We start from the raw sequence: 17,343 nt of genomic DNA, 5'->3' as shown, positions 1-17,343 counted from the left end.
TTCCCCAGTACTCCTATGTTTTGTTCCACAGTAATCCTATATTTAACTGATTAAAAAGAATGCTAAAAGAAATATTGGGGATAACATGAGTAATCTCTTTGTCTTGATGAACACCCTCACTACTGAAGCTCACTTCTTCACTACTGTGTTTATTGAATCTGATTTTGCATATTTCATAGATGGGAGAGAAAGCATAGTTTTTCTTTATGTTATCTGCCTAGCATTGTGGCCTGCATTAATATATTTCCTGGGATCTTTACTGCAGTTAATTGACTATTTGGAAACAATGAGATCAATTCAAATTGCACTAGCAGAGGGAGCAAGGTTTGAGAATTGGGGTGTCTAAGCTCAGCAGATGGTTCAGATCACCTACTGCTCACATCTGCCAAATCCTTGAGGAGCAGAAGCCTCAAACTGAGGTTTCAGCATCTAAAACTTCTTTGCAATTCTTAAATGAGTTGACAATTCACTCCCCTCCACAGAAGACCCCAAGAGACAAAGTTCATTTGGTGTGTACAGACAGTACAGTGACAGGTAAACACTGAATTCAGACCAATATTCCGTTTGAACTATCTCTGCATTGGAAAGAAATGTGTACAAATGCCCCAGGGATTTATCACTACTTGCATCTGACTCCTCTGCCCTAGTATGGTTCACCCTGACTCAGAGATGGATGGTACTATGGCATTGTATACACATCTGAAAATAAAATGTTCTCTCTCTCTGTGTCTTCTTCCCTGGTGCTGTTTAAAACTCTGCCAAGTGATTCTAATTCACCATTATTTGTGATAAAAAGATCAGACTAATTCTAATATATTTCTATGTGCTGTGGTCGGTCATTCTGCAAACAATTATTATACATATGTATGCACACATGCTAAGTTATATAATAGAAAATCTCTAATAATTAGATCTGCCCCACCATTTAACATTTTTATTATTCCTCTACTTGAATATGTGTCTTGTAAATCCCAGTTAGAGTTTCTGTGCTTACTTCTGCTTCACTGTATTTCACTTATCTGACAGATATTATGTTTATTTAGAATGGATTACAATTTTAACATCTCTCAATTCTGTACTTTCATGATATTTGGTTGAAGGTTGGACTTCAAGATCTTTTTGGTCTTTTCCAATCTGACTCTGATTCTTGAAAGGTTCATGTCTGGAATTTAAACACATGCTTTTCTCCTTTTTAAAAATGAGCCTTTTCAAGGTTTTGACTCATTGCCTTTGTCCATCCTTGTCTTTTAATGTAAATGAATTTGTCCCATTTTGCTTTACCTGCAGCCTTGTATTTGGATTTCCAATTATTCAGCTGCACGTATATGTGCATATATGCTGCATGCATATATGTGTTGCCTTGTTTAATGTCACTTCCATGTCTCATTAAGTGTTTACATTTTTTTATTGTGTTCTGAAATTTCTACTGTTTAATTAGATATTTTACCAGAACACATTAACAAGACTGACAAGTTTCTCTATTTTTTCCCTACAATATCCTTTCAATATTTTTTATCTATTCAAATTTCTATTACTCAGTATTTCTATCACCTACATGAGATATAGATAATGCCTGCCTCTCTAAATCCCAGAGAAACTTTACTTCATCCTTCAGTTAATTTTTTCCTCTGTTTCTTATAATCAAATTGTCATCCGAGCCTACAGAAGTCTTATACAATATTTCCTATCATTCCAAGTGCTGATGAACTGTGGCAACCAATTGACTATAGGTTAATCACAGTTTACTACAAAGTTTTCTCTTCTATTGCATCTGCTTGCAATATGTCCCAGTTACTTCTCATTTATTAAAAAAGCACAAATAATTCCATATTAAAAAAATTGTAATAAACCTCTAAAAATTATCAAAACAAATCATGAAAATTTCTCTTCTTTTTTTTTTTCTGCTCTCAGTACACAGAATTTCCAGTAATACCAGAGTCACAGCATATGAAAAGCACAGACTGAAGCACTCCACAGCAACTTGCTTAAGGGGATAACTCTGATAACACCTATCCTGACCACTGGAAACTCGTTCTCAGTGCCTGCTTATCTCTAATGGCTTTGGGTCCACAGCTACATGGGAAAAATTTCTTTAAGACCATTGAGGAGGGATTCTGAAGGGAAAAGGATGGAATATCCTCAAATCCTGCTTCTGAAAGTCATGTCTTTGTGTTGTAAGCAAAGCAAGAATATATCAAGCTAGAAGGTAAATAGGCAGGAGTGTTCCAACAGTTAAAAGAAAATGCCTTTAGTAGAGTTCCTGGTTTTGTTCTGTCACTGAGCTGACACCCAACCAACATCATCTCACCTACACATACTTAATGCTTATATGCAGACTGGGATATGTTGTAATAGGATGAGAATTGTCAATGAACTTTAATAACTTGTTATCATGATTCAAGATCTGGTAAAGAGACATAAATTCAGTTGCCTAAATGCATCTATTTGGATAAATACAAACTTTATTTATGTTACCTGATGGTGTTCAAAATATCCTCAAAGAGCTGGTAGATAAAAAATGAAGAAAGTCATGAAATCTCTGGATCACAGGCTGGAGTCCAAGCAGGTATTATGAGTATCTCAAATGGTGTGCAGATTTTGGCAGCTGCATACACCCTAGATTTTAGCCCATATACATATATTTTTAGATAAGTAGCTTTTAACACCGGAAGACCAATTTTTGTCTCTGATTTCAGTGTTCTTCATAATGCAAATGAAAGAACCTCAAATAAGAAATATTAATTTTGCTTTTGCAACAGAATAACCTTTAGAATGATGTCTAACCTTAACTTAAAAAGCTAAAACTAAGAGAATGCATCACACTCTTACATCAGTTAAACAATTATTTATTACCTCCATGTTAAAAGCCTACTCTTGTCCAGATTCAGCCTCTAACTATCAAATCTCATTAGGCCTATTTTCGTCAATTTAAAGGAGTACATGCCAAGAAGAAGACCCAAACTAACAAACCTGCAACATATTTATTTCTAGGCCACCATCTTAAAAGTTCAAATGTCAGTGCATAAAAGAGAGTGTGATTTGTTTTTACCACCAGAAAATTGCATTACTGTCCATATCTTGAAGGAAAACACTTTCCATAGTTGTTAGCCATATTTCCTTAGCAGTCCTCCTTCACTGTCTTGTAGACAGAAAGATTGGACATTAGGATCATCATTGGACATACATTTAGGACACATGCAATTAGTGCACTTCATTAAGTAATCCAAATAAAAAGCAATGCATAAAATGAAACAAAATATCTGTTCACTAAAAAATAGTCTTCATAAACACTCTTCATATTACTCCCTTGGGAGAAAAAAATAAAATGAAATTTAAAACAAAGTACCAAAAACTAATCAATCAAAAAAACCCAAAACAACCAAACCAAACTGAACAATTCCAAAAAAAAAAAAAAAGAAAAGAAGATATTTCAACGAGTTTCCATTAATTTTTAGTATTTGTTGTGCAAAGGAATGAGGGCTAAAATAAAAAGGACAAAAATAATGCAGCAATTTAAACACTAATACAAGAAGTTTGCCTTGGAGGTCTTGGGATCTAATTAATGCTTAATTACTTTACATAGGAAATCAACAGAACTTTCCAAGGTGATAAAGACCTGAGCTATCCAGTATTATCTTTTTATTCGTTTTATCAGAACCATATTCAGATGCATTATCATGCTAGGTGTTTTTAACTTGTTTGAACAAAAGCCATCTGTAACAAATGGCAGACTGTTTAGGAATACAGAAGGAAAAACAGATGCAGAAAGACTAATAAATGCATATAGGGACTGAGGAAATGAAAAAAACCAACATTAGTTACAGTTAGGTTGGCCTGAACAGCCTCAGAATGGACACATGTACTTTATTTAATATCACACAGAATGGTTGGGATTGAAGGGACCTGTGGATGTCATCAAGAGCAACCCCTGGCTAAAGCATGTACACCTAGAGCAGACTGCACAGGTTTGTGTCCAGGTGGGTTTTGAGTATCTCCAGACAAAGAGACTCCACAACAGCTTGGGCAGCCTGTTCCCATGCTCAGTCACCCTGAAACTAAAGAAGTTTTTCTCCATCTTCAGATGTGGGATCTTCCTGTGTTTCATTTTTGCCAGTTGCCCTGCATCCTGTCACTGGACACCTTTGAAAAGAGACTGGTCCCATCCTCTGGGTACCCATTTTTAAGATATTTGTATGCATTGATAAGAGCCATGCACACTCATCTCTTCTCCAGCATAAACAAGCTGAGCTCTCTCATTTGCTTTTCACATGCCAAGCCATTGTTTGCTGGCAGTGCAGTAAGAGATTGGCTAAGAAGTATTTTGTTAGAAATTTTAAAGGAGCATTCTTTTATTTTTTGTTACTGTCTGGTTCAAGATAACCATACAGTAAAGAAGAAAATAAATACAGATGTCAGAAAAATCCAAGATGCATCCTTACTTCTAAAAAGAAAAAAAATGCTGCTTTTGCATGCAGACATTTTGAAAATGTCGTGGAGGCACCAGTGGGCTCTCAAGATGGTTAATATTTCCATTCTCTTGTGCTTATTTACTTACTGGATGTAAATGCATAATTTTATCTAAATATCTAAAATTGCAAGGTAATTACAAGGTTTTATGGTGGTGCTTAACAGGATAAAATTCACTATGAAACAAATATAAAGCTAAAATATTTGCCAATATCTGCATATATAAATATTTCAGTGGAATATAAATTATGAGTATCAATCAGAGTTTGTTCCTTAATGCTTTAACTTGATAAACACCTACTTCACATTTCCTTGAAAACAGTATTAGAATTGTGTAAAATATAAATTATGACTTAGATTACCATTTCTATCAAAGGCACTGAATAACAGAATTTGTAGGTATGTACTGAAATTAATTAGTTTGGACTGAGCAAAACATAGCAAGCCTTCTTCTGTATTATTTTAGTAGTTTCTTGATAAAACAAGACAAAATATCCAGCATATTCAAATAAGTTTTAATATGACAGGATCTGTGAAATATCTCTGATTCTCACATTATTTTCAGTTCTTTGGGACTTTCATAGAAGAATTGAGAAACTTGCTTTTCTTGTCATCGTTTAGTTAAAAGCCTCTAATAGAAAAAAGAAAAACAGAACCAAATCGTTACTGGTTTTCTGTAAGGCAAAGATCAACTGGAGTTCACATTTTAACAAGGAGCAGGACAGACTATTGATCTGCTCTACAGGAAACAGAGTAGATAAGTGACTGATGCCATGGTGGAGCAGTGAGGATCACTCCATGGATGAGCCCAAATAATTTCAATGCATTTTTCTCATCTAGTTCTAAATCTTACAGTCCTGTTCTCCATGTCACAAGGTTACAACAGTTTTACTTTTACAAAGGCAAGTATCAGACCCTTAGTTGCCTCAATTTTTACCATTTTAACTCATTATAGTGCTCCTAGATCTCACAGATCCAATTCTTGATTTTATCAATAAAAATAAAAAAGCTTGCCACAAGTCAGCCTAACCAGGAACCAGGATAATATGGGATAATATTACAACAAAGGATTTGTGGATTTTGTGTTCTAGCATATGTTATTGAATTCTTGAGGGCAACAAAGTAATAAATGGTTTTGATGAACTCATGGGTATCGAGGGAAGTATACTGGCACTGCACACCAATCCTTTTGAAGTGTTTTGACCACTTCAGAAGTTCTAAGATTTTAACTTCATATGACTTGTGAGCAAGATGCAATAGGATTTTTCAATAGTCACTCACAAGGACTTAAAAAAAACTATTTACTTCTTACTTGAAACTTAACTACTGAAATACCATTAGTATTTTGTAAGCCAGTGTAATTTTCACTGACTGTCAGCAAACTTCACAGAACAGCGCAGAAATAATAACAACCTGAAATGCTTGTGTGATGATGGAAGAATTTTCAATTGCCCTGAAAGTTTCTGTCTATAATGCCTATAATTAGAGGATATTTGAGGTTGTAAGAGCTCTCTTGAGATCACCTAGTCCAATACAAAAAGGTGAAGCAGAGTACTTTCAAGAAGGCTCCCTAGTATCATGGCCAGGTGGATTTTCAATATTTCTACAGATGCAGACTCCATAACCTCCCTGGGCATCCCGTTCCAATGTTTAGTCACCCTCTCTATGAAAAGTATATTCTTGTGTTCAGATTGAAATTCATGTTTTCCTAGTTTTTGTTCATTACTTCCTTTCCTGTCATTGGGCACTATTGAAAAAGTCTGGCCCTATCTTCTTTGCACACTCCTATTGGTTATTTAAATAGAAGGATGAGAGTCAGTGTGTTTTTCTTTCTTCAGACTGAATAACCCCAATAATCTCATCCTTTCCTCAAATGAAGAGTGCTCCAATCCTTTAATCATGTTCTTGTACTGAGGAGTCTAGCACTGGACATAGTACCCTGGATATAAGATAATCACATTGCTTTAAAAATTATTAATTGATTAATTAATTAATTAATCCCCACAGTCCATCTTTCTTTACTAGATAGAATTATTCACCCTTAAATTAAAATGCTTCACAGGAACATCATATATGCCTACTTCTATTCCCTATAATTTGTTCCTTTTAAATAGTGCTGGAATTCCCTTTTCAGAACAGAACTGAATGTCCCGAAATATCTTAAATGTTAAGAAGATATAAGTTGTTATTCTAAAGCATTCATAAAATGGAAACTTCACACCCAGAAGAAATTCTTTGTCAGTCTTTGTTTTGGTTTCTTATTTGGTAGGTCATGTTTAAACCATATGTTTACCTAGACATAGCTCTATTACAAAGCAGCACCTCTTTTCACCATATCCTGTCTCACTGACACTGAAATAGACAAGCAGATATCTTTGTTGTTCTCAAAGTACAAGATCTCCAAGGTGACGGAAAACAAGAAAGAGTGAAGGTGGGAGAGTGCAGTAAAAGTTTAGAAAATAAATTAAATTGGCATGTGTGAAGTGATGAAAGCACAGAAGTCTTGTTTTGTTTTTTTTTTTTGAGATGTATTTGGAATTCGGATTTACAGTGCCATGTGCAAGCAGAGTAAATATATTAATGACTGTATCTAGTGAATTGTATTAGGGGTGGGAAAGAATCAGGTCCTAATAAATTCAAGGATGTAAATTTTGATGAAACCTGTGAAAAAGTAGGCTTCCTCTTGCATGAATTTAAATTCTAATACTGTACAATCCCAGTCTCAGACATATCAAAAAGATTTTCAAATATTTTGCCCCAGATCATATGAGTAGCATTAAAAATTCAAATCATCTTGATTTCAGATATTATCAAGTGAATCAACTGGAACATTTAGCATCTTCATTTGTAGTTCCTGATTTTAGGTAGTACTTCTAGTCTTTTTTTTATTGCAGGCATACGCAGATGTAGATATTTCCTATGGATATAGGAAAATAAAAATGAGATAATGTAACAAGTTTTGGTCGTCTGCAAAAGCAAGGTTATCAACACCTTTTAACCAGCTTTTGCAGAGGAAAGGCATAACAGCTAGTCAACTACAGAAGCCTTAGTTGGTATCATTGAGGATTTCCAATCACTATAAAAGGCTGCCATCTACTGGAAAATATTTATTTAAATCTTAAAGTCATCTTTATGACTGTTTATCAAATATGGGAATCCTCCTATTGAAGATAAGATATAAAGGATATAAAGAATATCTTTTTGTAGGGATATTAAAAAAAAAGGAATCCTTTGATATTTCAGGATGTCTTTTTTTGGTCCTTGAGATTAATGATTAAACAATTTGCATAGGACAAGTTTCAGGTTGTGGAATAACAAAAATGAAGAACTAAAATTTTACATTGGTTTTTATCCGAGAGCATAACTTAAAATTAAATACATGACTACTTCATTAGGAAATTATTTAATGTCAGATAAATTCAAACTTCCTTCAACCTGAAGGACAAATATCCATTTTTTATGAAAGAAATTAATGACTGCATTTAATCATAACATGATAATCAGATTCAATATTCTGCAGTCAGATAATGAGAGTTAGTATCTTCCAGAAGTCTTTGAAAATGACATTTATAAAAATTTGGAGGTCATTAAGTGAGCAATATGCATGGACTTTATAAAGATTACTTACAGATTACTTAATTGGCAAAGAGATAGCACTGCATTTCTCCACCTTTGTTTTCTTCTGGTGAAGGAAAAGGTGGTAGTGTTGTGGAGATACCCCAGGCCAGCTCATTAGATGTACAGAGACAGTACAGCCACGAAGTAACTTGGTCCCTTCCCAGACAGAATTGTTTCTGTGGGGTTTTGGATGTATTTATCAACAAGAATGATACTTGACTCTTTCTTATCATAGACAGTGTCAACAGGGCAAAGCAATAATGTTGCATTCCATGCCACATACAGTCCTTGATTAATTCAATCTAAACCTGAACCTAGACATGTATATTCACAAACAAAGTTAAATGGAAAAGAGAATTCTGTGGGTTGGAAATCACTTGTTTATAGCCTCCTGTTTTAAAACTGCAGTTATCAGGACTATCTAATGATTTATTTTCCTAAAGCAGCTGGACACTTAATCCTGCACACACTTAAAATGAAATGTAGAAATTTAACTCAAATACCTTTATTAACATCTAGTGTGTATTGTCAATGTAGTTAAGGCAGTGCCAATTAGTTACCTATTAAATGACAGGCATTTAGCAATTAAGTTAACCATACCCAAGCTTTACAGAGTATAATCCTAAGAAAAGTAAAACTGAATTTCAGAATGAAACCAACTATACGTCAAGGAAAGCAGATCTGGGGATAACTAATGACCATTTTAGAAAAAGGGGAAACACCCTGGGAAAGACCTCGGTTTTGGTGTTCTAGATTTCTATTTTAGAGGATAGTGTAAACCTCTGTACTGTAATTGCTTTATGTCTGAGTCCTTGCATATTGTTTGGGTTTAGATGTGACTATTTGCTTGATTAAACAATCCTTTTGTCTATATTAAGTTTAACTGATGAAAGAAGCAGTCAAATTGATTTTAATAATTTTTCTGAGAACACAGAAGCATTTTTTCATGCTTAAGACATACCAAAAATGGAAGTCTTGCCTTTAAAATAACACATCCATAGAAGCTTAAATATTTGCTTTGAAATGCTCAGAAAATATAATTAGAAAATCACATGTACAAAGGCTTTGTTAGAGAAATCTTTAATGAGAAGCTATTTTATGCATTTTATTTTGTCATCAATATTAACAGTATTTTCAAAATTTATTTGTCTTAACAAAGATCTAGAAAGAGAATATTTACATGCATGTAGTGCATGTAGTCTTTTGTTTAAAAATAAAATTAAACCAGAACAACTAAACTCTTATCCACAAATTATTGACTTCCATGAAAATTAGAACTGGTTGAAAATATTGCATTATTTAGTCCATTTAAAAAAAACATGAATACAAAATATTTAACAACAAAGAATAAAAACAAGAGACTTGAAACTCTTTTAATAAGTGGTAGATTTCACACACACAAGGACAGAAAGAGCCTCAAGTAGAGATGCCTATGTGATTTATGCCTAAAAGCTACTAATCTTGCATTTGGAAATAAAAAAGAAAATATGAGAATGAGACAACATTAACTATTCTCAAGCTGCAGCCTTGAACTTTCTTCATATTTTCTTTCCAGTTTTCTCATTACCCACAACTTCCCTGAGCAAGCTTTTCCAGTGCCTCATCATCCTCACAGTAAAGAATTTCTTCCAATATCTCAACTAAACCTACTCTCTTTCAGTTTGATGCCATTTGCATTCTGCCACACTACATTCTCATGTCAAATGTCCCTCTCCAGTTTTCCTTTGGGCCCCTTCAGATTCTGGAAGGCCACAATTAGTTGTCTCTGAAAACTGAAAAAATCCAGACAGAACTAATCCAGTCCACTGCACCTGTGATTAGGACAGGTGCTCCAGCCCCATAATTTTGGCTCTCCTTTAATTTTTTAAGGCCGAGTTGGATGGATCTCTGAGCAACCTGGTCTGTGGCAGGGGTTTGGAAGGTCTACCTGTCAATGGCAGGGGTTTGGAACTAGACAATCTTTAAGGTCCCATCCAACCCATACTATTCCATGATTCCATGATTATCTGCTGCTAGAAATTTCTCCAGAGGAAATATTGGACCACTACATGCAAAAATTACTTAGAAGAAGGCAGCAGAAAACAGAGACAATACAGAATGCTCTTGTGAAAGAAGAAAGTTTGCAAAAACTCTCGAACAAAACATAACAAAAACCAAAAAGCCTGCCACTTTAAAATTTGTACATATGAGAGAAAGTAACTGGAGACCACAGAGAACCAAACCTGTCAGGCTCTCGGCTTTCCTGCGGAGATGGAGTGTGCTGACATAACTGCCTTAATATTTAAAGCTCTCATCTCTTCTGGCTATTGATTTAGAGAATAACTCATGCAACACAGATATATGCTGTAGAAGTCTGCTGAAGAGGTCTGCATACCATGTGGAAAATGTGACTCTCTTGCTGCTAACACTAACTGACACTGGTGACTGGGAGAGACTGATAAGATTCGCTAGAGGGAAAGAAGAGTTATTATACCAAAATAATAGGATTCAATTGTTGCCTCACTTGAATCTTACCCAGTCTTGACAGAAGTAGCTCAACACAGTTTATAAACAGTTTAGAGGAAAAAACAGGGAAACAGATGTGCTCTTTCTTACAAATGGCAAATACACTTCATATACTGGGAGATTCTGAACTAGTTGTAGCAAATGCATCTGGATTCAGATGCTGCTACTTCTGCATTATGTTAGAGTTACTGAACTTTTTCATCCTAATCAAGTGTCTCAGCCTAAGGCAATAAAGTCTAGAATTGCTTCAGTACTTTTATGCCTGATCCTTACACAAGTAAATCAACTTTTTTTTTTTTCACATAGGAGGGAAAAAAAAGAGAAGTCTTGAAACACTACATTGATCATCAGAAGGCAGCTCAGTGGTAGATACATGAAGCAAACAGCTCTATGTAACAAAGAGATCAAAATTAATTTGGGTGTAGAAGGATTCTATTCTAGGATAATTTACAGACACACCCTTTATGAATCTGTCTTTGAAGAAGGAACAATGAAGTCTGCTGTTCGTGTTTTAGTTCCTTTAGTCATCAGTATGGCAAGAGCCACAGGCATAAGAATGCCATTTTATAGCAGATGTGACAGTAACCAGGTGAAACCACTGTCTTTTAGAAAGATGAGTTTTAACAAAAATACATTAAATATCCCAGTTTACTGACACATTTTGCCCTGACAAAGTGTTAGTCAGTGACATACTCACCTGTTTCATTATTTGGGAAGAACTTAATATCATTTATTTTTTCTAAGCATTGCCTCCTTCTCTCTGCCTTCAGCAAGTCCTGCTGATACTTTTCTTAAACCAGTGAATATAGACACTTTCGCAATCTGGATTCAAACCAGTCCAAATCATTATATTCCTGCTGGTAATGGTGTAGCAGATGCATTTAGTGTACATGAAAATTATTTGAGTTCCTCTGTAAAATCCCTGTGTATCTGGCAAGCAAAGTAATAATAACTTAAAATTATAGCTAAAATTAATATTAGTTTTTGCATTTTCATATTTAAATCTTCCTTCCAAACTATAAAACTTCACCAAAAACAAACTGTGAAGTATAACCACTGTGGCCTAAAGAGAACAGGATGTGGCAGGTGAACATTCTAAATGCAATTACAAAACTACCAGCTGAATCAAAGAAATGTGGCCAGAGCATTTGAGAAATAATGCTGATATATATTGCTAAGATGTTTGCAATAATAATAGGAATATGTTAACCTGATTTACAAATTGAAAGATATCACAAATTGGCATTTACAGTCCTCCAACAGCTGGATTGGTTTGAATGGATTTTCCCTGTGAGTGGACAGGTGTTAGATATGTTTACATTTTCATTAGTGATATGGAGAAGATCAATACACTAAATATTGCCGAAATTGAAATATTCCCTTAAAGAAAGGCATTTTGTAAATATCTCCAAGATATAAAAAGATGATAAATACTTACAAACATGAACAACAAATTATCTAAAAAATAGGTACACTGGAAGATCTTGGGGAAAAAATAAACAGAAAAAAAAGTAATTTTATGTGTTTCTGTTTAACATGTTAGCTATATAGAACTGCCTACAAAAAGTGATGTTAATTATGAGTCTTCTTGTTTAAGTATGAAAATTAAATAATGCTAGTGGAATTAGTATAGATACTCCTACAAAAAGCATCTGAAGTTCAACTTAAAGCCCTTGGAAGCATTTATCTGAAAAGGGAATGTCTAACTGTCTTTTTTTTGGGTGAGGTCAGAGTGAAAATACTGCAAGAGATGTTCACAGTTTATCGTCAAAGTTAATTTTCAAAGTTCATATTGAAGATCATTTGGGTGCCTGCACTCAAGAGCAAATTACTTTTGAACAATATTACTCATTTTTGATATGCCAATAAATTGATGAAGCAAGTTTCACTATTGTGGAATTTGCTGGCAACCTCGACATGGGAAGTGATGAGAATCATGACTCCATGTTTCAGAAGGCTGATTTATTATTTTATGATATAGATTATATTAAAGAAAATTATATACTAAAACTGTACTAAAAGAACAGAAGGAAGGATTTCATCAGAAGGCTAGCAAGGAAATGAATGGAACGGAATGATAATAAAATCTTGTGACTGCTTACAGCCTTGACACAGGTGGCTGTCATTGGTCATCAAGTAAAAGCAATTTCACATGCTGGCTAAACAATTCTCCAAATCACATTCCAAAACATGGAGAAGCTGAAGCTTCTCAGCTTCTCAGGGGAAAAGATCCTAAAAAAAGATTTTTCATAAAATATATCTGTGACACACTACCACTAACTCTTCTTGACAAGGAGTGGTTTTCATTCAAACCAAGACATTACTGTTTGATTTGAAAGGACTGTAAAATGCTTTTAACTCTCATGGAAGACCTAGCTAATAATTTTGGAATTCAGTTCTGGATGAGGTGAAACCTAGTGGTCAAGCACGAGAGACAGAAAGAGTAATTTCTTAAACGGGGATATTTTTGTGTCCAATTGTTAACTCATCATTTTCAGTTCCTATTGTCCTTGAAGAACAAAAAGAAACAGAACTATGCAAAGGTCATTGTTCAGTAATGGCCCTAACAAACCAGAAAGGAGGGCATATTTTAAACTAAAAGTTAAGTTGTGGGAGGACATTGTGACATCTTATCCCTTTCTTAAGAAAGAAGAAAGTGCCTAGAATTTGTAAATGCTCATGGTCAAAAGGAACGACAGAAGTCCGAGGATCCAGAATCAGAAAGTTCTATTGGTAAATTACACACTGGATGTGGAAATTGGTACATTAGTTCCTGGTCCACTATATATGGGAGGGAGGGGAGGAAGGGAAGGGAGGAAGGGAATCACCTGTCCTGGTTCCGGTATTGCTCCTGCTGATGAAATGTCCAGCACCCCAGTATCACTTGGCTTGGGTATGGATACTTTCTTATGAATAGGTTTCTCCACCCTGAGGATATGTTCCTCACTTTCTATGCAGATTAGTTATTGCGCTCTGTCCATTCTGGAAAGAAATCAGAAGTGTTCAGGGGTCTTTTGTAGTTTAGATCCCTCTCTGCAGTCCATGCCCATTTCTTGGCCTCTTTACTGCTCTTGTGTTGTCTTATTTTTTTGCTGTGTCCCTGTGGACTTGAACAAACATGTTTGTCCCAGAAAAGTGCTGCTGTACATCCACCTGGACCCCATCTCCAATCAAAACCTTGTAATACAAACCAATATCAGCTCTATTACCAACAATTCTTAACTGCTATAACTGTCCTTGGTTGGATCTGGCTCTTGAGACAAAGAAATAAATCCCTAATTTTGTGGGATTCTACAGACATGAGTCCAAGATAATTGGTAAATCCAAATATAACAAGGAATTTATTTTATGTAATACATGAAGGCTCCACTTTATTATAAGTTAAAAAATAAATTAGACTGTTGCCTGGAAATAAGGAATTGAGTTCAGTTGTTGCAGTTGCCGTAAAATCAAGTGCAAGCATTTTTTTCCTCATGGTCTTTTTCAAACTACTACCAAGCATTCCTGGACCTTCAAGAAATAAAAATTTTTGAGCTGTTCAGTTTACTCAGTTGTTTCAGATCATCTCTTGACTCCCAGGGACAAGATTGAAATAACTTCAGCACAGCAGGCACAGTGGGCAGAAGGAACAATGGCAAACAAGTTCAACATGTGAGAATCATACCTATAAAGTTCCTGGGGAGTGTTCATAGCTGCATCGTTTCTAGAAGATTGATTAACTGTAGGAAATGGTAAACTGCCTGGAAAAGCACATGCTGTGGAGGCAGAATTTTCAAAGACATATTTCTGACACCAAAGAGACTACTGTGCCGAAGCACTGCATTGCAGGTCCAAAGAAAGCAGACAGTTCTATTTGAAGATCATAAGCGCCTAAGTATGGTCTTGACAAAATATAAAGAAAACATTCCATGGCCAGACAATACATTTTTGGGTTTTTTCCCCTTCTACTTTTTTATTGTAACCTCATTATTATTTCCAAAATGTATCAGTCAGTTATGTTATTTAGGCAAAGAGTCTGCACTTTTCTAAATTCAGATAGATTTTCAAAGTAATGCTGGTGTAGAGAGGAAAGTTATTTTAGCTTTCAGTTGTATAACCTTCATGTGTCTTTGTAATAAAGGAGTAATAATAGTGTTTCAGTTTCTGTTTAAAATAGCTGATCTCATTTAAGAATATATATACTTGTATTCCGTTTCTTTTTATTGAAACACTTCTTAGTTATTTGAACTCATTGAAAAGTTTGTTTTAAAATAAAATATATCAAGGGTTATTAAATCTCTTTTAATACCTTCTTTAAACTCATATCCCAATCTACCATAATAAAGTTTTCAGTCTACCAAATACATCAATGATAATACTGATCTTTTCTAGTACCATTCTTGTTTTAATATTTCTAAATTTTATGTTCCAGTTGTGGTTTAATCCTAGTCAGCAACTCAGTGTCATGCAACTGCCCACTCACTACCCTCCACACCCCATGTGGGATGAGGAGAAGAATTGGAAAAGAAAGTAAAACTCATGGATTGAGATGAGAACAGTTTAGTAATTCAAAGAAAATAAACTACAAGGATGCTACAACTAAGATTAATAAATAAAGAAAAATAATGAAAAAGAGCAAGGGATAAAACCCAAGAGAAACTGATGATGCCCAAAGCAATTGCTCACCACCCATGGATAGATGCCCATCTGTCGTGCCCCAAGCAGTGATTACCCCTCCCAGCCAAGTACCCCCAGTTTATATACTGGGCATGGATTCCATGGTGTGGAACATCCCTTTGGCCTGCTGGCTTCAGCTGTCCCATCTGTGCTACCTACTATCTTCTTGTGCATCTTCAGCAAAACATGAGGCACTGAAACATCCTTGATTCAGGGTAAACACTGCTTAGGAACAACTGAATCATCAACATTATTCTCATACTAAATCCAAAACACAGCACTGTACCAGCTACTAAGAAGAAAACCAACTCTATCCCAGACAAAACCAGGACAGTTGCTCATCAATAAGAAAAAAAAGAGTTGGACAGTCACAGACAACCATTTAAAGCACTCTCTTCTGCTCAGGCAAGGTCAATACAACTTAGATCACCTACAGAATGTTTTGGGACGTTTAGATTTTTACAAACTTGATTTATCACTCTATTTATCCTTTTTCTTTGTATCCAATATCATTCATTTCTGACCAACTTTTGGCATACATTACAGTTATAACTACTTTGTTGATGTCTGTTTTCCCTTAAAAAAGAAAATTATAATTCAGACATCTATTAAATTAGGTGCCTTGATCTAATCATCTAGCCAATCTTCAGCCAAGTTTTAATCTATTCTGTCTAGCAGAATATGGATAGATTGAGGATGCTACGTGATTTTATGTCTCATATTTAATTCTTCTTTCTATTTTATGCCTTTGTTTGTTTTTTGGTTTTGTTTTTTTTTTTTTTTTTTATTAATTTCTGGATGACAAAATATGTGATACCTACCATGCTGTAGTGTTCTGTTTCTCCTGGTAAGAGAAACTCACTTCAAAATTAATAACATAGGCAGACAATGAGAATTAAGAGAGTGAAGCAATTTACCTGTCAGAGGCCATGAATTAACTTTTTCTTAACACTTAGTTAAAAACATCATGTTTTTTAACTTTGCTGCCTCTTAACTTTTTTTTTCAAGTCTAAGATAATTTAAAGCCTCTCAAATTAAATCAAGTTTGTTCAAATAAACAGAAAATTGAATAACGTAGAAGTGAAAAAGAACAACAGGTTGCAAACTGTTAATTTTTATCATTTCTTGAATAAATCATCATTGTAGTTCTAGACAGCTGCTGGGCAGCTACCCTATTGTGTTATAGTTTCTATCACTTATAACGTGACCAGCCTCCAGAAGTGTATTGCATCACATTATTTTCAAAATGAAGTCATAGTTTGAAAATTGTGAAATGCCATTATCTAGTAACAATAGAATGAAAAAAAAATCGGAATGACTACATTATTCACAATTTATATTGCAGAATCTATTACAAGTCATTCAGAGAAGCAATTAAACTCTGTATTTGTGTGCAGAAAATTTTCTCTTCTAATCTGTGCAGGATGCACTCTTTCAAACACACACCTTCTCTTTCTTTTACCAATTTAGTTTAATATTTTAGGTAAATTGTTTTATAAACATGAGACTAAACTTATTTTGGAAAATTATGCTTGCCCAAAACTATTCAATTTATCTTTTTCTTTTTTCTTTCATGTTTTTTTCTATTAAGAATATCATCATTCAAGCATGAAAAAAAACCAAAAAAGAACCCCTCAGTGCCCACTTTTCTGGCTTTCATGAACTAAGAATAACAATATTGTTAACATTTTTGACTAGAAACTGATTAAGGGTCAAAAAATTCAGAACCATTTATGTAATTATTTAGCCATAAATTATAAAATACTTTTAGTTCCTAAAAAAAAACCCAAAACTTTTGATTTTTTTTTTTTTTAAATAAATATCCTACATGACTAACTCATTAGAAACCAAACTGAAGCAAACCAAGGATAACCAACAAATTCCTAATAATACTCCAAACTGATATTAGTGTTTATGGTGTTTTTGCCTTTTCTGAGAAACACGGTACAATGGTGCATATGTCTACTTACATCATCGCCATATAGTTTCTTCCTTACTAAACCATTTTAAAGGGAAGAGAAGGTTAAGTTTCAGTTCATCTTGGGCACCACAGAGTGACACTAGCTTGCTATTCCTTTATCCCCACTGTTATTTACC

This window comes from Melozone crissalis, unplaced genomic scaffold, assembly GCF_028551555.1.
Source record: "Melozone crissalis strain CALT ecotype California unplaced genomic scaffold, PUWL_Pcris_2 ptg000002l_1, whole genome shotgun sequence".
In the NCBI taxonomy this organism is placed as follows: domain Eukaryota; kingdom Metazoa; phylum Chordata; class Aves; order Passeriformes; family Passerellidae; genus Melozone; species Melozone crissalis.
Note: the sequence above shows the minus strand (reverse complement) of the source record.